The following is a 3,776-nucleotide window of genomic DNA, read 5'->3' as shown; positions in this document are numbered from 1 at the left end:
AAGACTATACTTTCAGGGATCATTTCTATAGTTTCTGACTTGGAAATTTGGTTCGAAAGTGTTACGTCTCTCTAACCGCGATGATGAGCTGCGATACTTCTTTCTGAGCGTGAATCGGATGGAGAATAATGAGTAAAATCATCCGTTCTCCATCATTGATGAACGTTCCTGCTGTGTTTCACAGTCAGGAGGAAGGAGGTATGATCAGAGTGGTTAGTTTATTAAATACATGTAAAACGTCAGATAAAGCAATGAAAATTCATAAACAAAAAGAACGAGTACAGTGAGTATCTCGTGTGTTTGGTGATATGCTATAGACATCCCACACATTAATGGGGAGCTCAATTAACAGTTCAGTCGTTTATATCAGTGTTAATTAAAATCAAGTTCTAGATTATTCATAGGCTGTTAATGTATTAATAAACACGCCGTTCTCATAAGTTAAATATTGTATTAAATTCACTACCATCAGAAATTTACTGGTACTTTAATTCACTGCCTTTTAAATTCACTGATAATCTGAAATCCACTCCCAACTTAAATTCAGTACCAAGTAGTTCTATTGGTATTCAAGGTGTTCGATAAAATGTTAATTGTTTGTAATGGAGCTCCAGGTTATTTCTAAATTATTGCTATGCGAATGAATACACTGCTTCTTTAAATGGAGTGCTCCCTTATGTCCACTGTCACCTTAAATTTACTGATACCTTAAATCGATGCCGCTTAAAACTCATCGCCACCTTAAATTTACTGCCATCTTAAATGCACTGCCACCTTAAATTTACTGTCTTCTCAAATCTACTCACACATTAAATCTACTGCCACCTTAAATTTACTGATACCTTAAATCGCTGCAAGCTTAAATTCACTGCCACCTTAAATTCACTGATACTTTAAAATCCACTCCCACCTTAAATTCACTGCCACCTTAAATTTACTAGTAAGTTAAATCTACTGCCACGTGAAATCCACTTCTATCTTAAACGTACTCGCACATTAAATCTACTGCCACCTTTAATTTACTGATACCTTAAATCGCTACCGGTTTAAATTCATTGACACCTTAAATTCACTGCTACCTTAAATCTACTGCCACTTTAAATTCAGTGTTACCTTAAATTTACTGCCACCTTAAATTTACTGATACCTTAAATTCACTGCCACCTTGAATTCAGTGCTACCTTAAATGCAGTGTCACCTTAAATCCATTATTTGTGCTGATATTGCTGTGCATAAGGATGTAAGTGTGAGTCTGTGTGTACTTTGTGTGAGTGTCTGTGTGGGAGATGTGCATTGTGACATCACTTGTAGCAGATAGACTTGAATGTCCTGAACATTCCACCCAATTATTTCCTATGTGAAAAAAATATTGTGTTTGAACAATCATTTTATGAAAACTATGTTGGATTGCTTAGAAAAGCACAAGCACACTCTTCAGGTATGGGTTCTATGATCCTTTAATTGTTCTAGTGGGAAGAGAAACATTTTATTTTTATTTTAAATAATGATAAGAAGATTACAAAGAACAGTAAGTTGGCTTAATAATTTTACAGGTGTTTGTGTAAGTTAGTGTTAGTTAGTCATTCAGAGGGGTTTGGTTTGAAATGGTTCAGATTTCTTTACAGTGGTGGTGATAGGAACCAGGGTCGCCATGACTACAACCCAAACATAGACATTTTATGTACTATGCAAAACAACCAGTGAACCTACGCAAGTCATCCAATAGAGTTTCCAATAGAGACCACTAATTTCCTGTAGCACACCTTTAGATCCCATTAGGAAACCATCGAATGTATTTAGAATCAGCCATTAGTCACTTGTTAAACTATTAGGATCCAATACTTTGTGAAATCAACCCATTAAAAAAGCCACAACACATTACAAAACCGTCATGAACCAACAGAAACACTTAGAGGTCTGCTGTCTGGTGTGGCGGTGTGCACACATTCTCCAGAAACAGAGGGGTGGAAAGAAAAGTAGTACCTGTTCAACATTTGCCACATACTTTTTTCACTTTTTAGCAGTAATTCCACATCACAGATCAATAGAAATTCAGATTAGTGCTTTAAGAAAATGTCTATATGTCCATATATAACATAAAAGTGGTCAATCAGTGGGATTGATGAGTACTGTATGAACACTATACAACATTACCAGATGAATTTCAGTAACCTTTATCATCCACTTCTTTATTTATTGTGATTGTCATCTGGCGTTCTTGTGTATATATATATATATATATATATATATACGGTTGCTGTCAGAACAAAACCAGAACAAAATCTACAAAATGGTAAATTTACTTTTATTGTAAGTCAATGGAACCAGACTTTTTTCCAAGTAATTTGGGGTCATTTCTTTTAGTCCATTCATTATGAAATTTACACACAATGTAAAGGGCAACGGACATTTTCAAATCATGTCAAAAACTGAAAATTGACAAAAATAGACAGCAATATATGATGTGTGAATCTTATGTTTTGTTTTATGTGCATGTTTTTCCTATTACCTAATACTCTTTACTTTTTAATATTTTTTTATTTTATGTTGGGAAACTGTTTCTGGCTTTTTGTCTGGAAAACCACTACACAAAAAAACTTACCTACTTTCAGAAGCTGTCAGGAGCTCCTCCCACCCCTGAACCACGTGAACACAACACACAGCGACGTAAAACACATTGCAGAGATGATGCAAACTCAACACAGAGCTGCTTTAAGGGGAGCCTGGCCACTTGCTGTTTCTCCTGTCATCTCAGCATCATCACTATGAAACGCCAGAGGGCGCCTGTGAGCGAGTCCTGAATGAATGGGGGTGAATGGAGCTAAAAAGCTAAAAATAAAAAGCTTAAATTGTTTCTAACCACTTGAACATGATCTTTCTTTATTTTAGAAAGTTGAAGGATGTACTTCACTTAAAAAAGCACAGAAAACATTGGTTAGCATTACTGCTACTGAGCACTGACTGGATAGCATTACTGCTACTGAGCACTGATTGGTTAGCATTACTGCTACTGAGCACTGATTGGTTAGCATTACTGCTACTGAGCGCTGATTGGTTAGCATTACTGCTACTGAGCACTGATTGGTTAGCATTACTGCTACTGAGGACTGATTGGTTAGCATTACTGCTACTGAGCGCTGATTGGTTAGCATTACTGCTACTGAGGGCTGATTGGTTAGCATTACTGCTACTGAGCGCTGATTGGTTGGCATTACTGCTACTGAGTGCTGATTGGTTAGCATTACTACTACTGAGCGCTGATTGGTTAGCATTACTGCTACTGAGGGTTGACTGGTTAGCATTACTGCTACTGAGGGCTGATTGGTTGGCATTACTGCTACTGAGCGCTGATTGGTTGGCATTATTGCTACTGAGTGCTGATTGTTTGGCATTACTGCTACTGAGCGCTGATTGGTTAGCATTACTGCTACTGAGTGCTGATTAATTAGCATTACTGCTACTGAGTGATGATTGGTTGGCATTACTGCTACTGAGTGCTGATTGGTTAGCATTACTGCTACTGAGTGCTGATTGGTTAGCATTACTGCTTCTCAGTGCTGTCCGAATTCTTTTGCGCTCACTGATGTCACAAACTTACATGAGGTGCCGTTATAAAGTCCTATAAATGGAGCTCAAAAGCGCTTAAAGCTGTAACAGCAGTGACAATGAATGAATTATCCTTTTAAAAAATTGTTTAAATATGATGTTTTTCACACGCTCCCTCTTAACCCTCGCTCGGGAGCGCCCTCTAGCGTCGGAGAAACCCGGAACACGTT

The 3,776-nt window shown here is 37.4% G+C and overlaps 1 non-coding gene across 1 annotated transcript; it reads left to right on the top strand.

Moving 5' to 3' along the window:
- On the top strand, positions 1 to 214 carry LOC118817199. Its single transcript, XR_005007996.1, has one exon. It is a non-coding gene; the product is annotated as a small nucleolar RNA U3 (small nucleolar RNA).
- The last annotated feature ends 3,562 nt before the right edge of the window (positions 215 to 3,776 follow it).

This window comes from Colossoma macropomum, unplaced genomic scaffold, assembly GCF_904425465.1.
Source record: "Colossoma macropomum unplaced genomic scaffold, Colossoma_macropomum, whole genome shotgun sequence".
Classification (NCBI taxonomy): Eukaryota; Metazoa; Chordata; class Actinopteri; order Characiformes; family Serrasalmidae; genus Colossoma; species Colossoma macropomum.
Note: the sequence above shows the minus strand (reverse complement) of the source record. Positions and strands in the feature narration are given on the sequence as shown.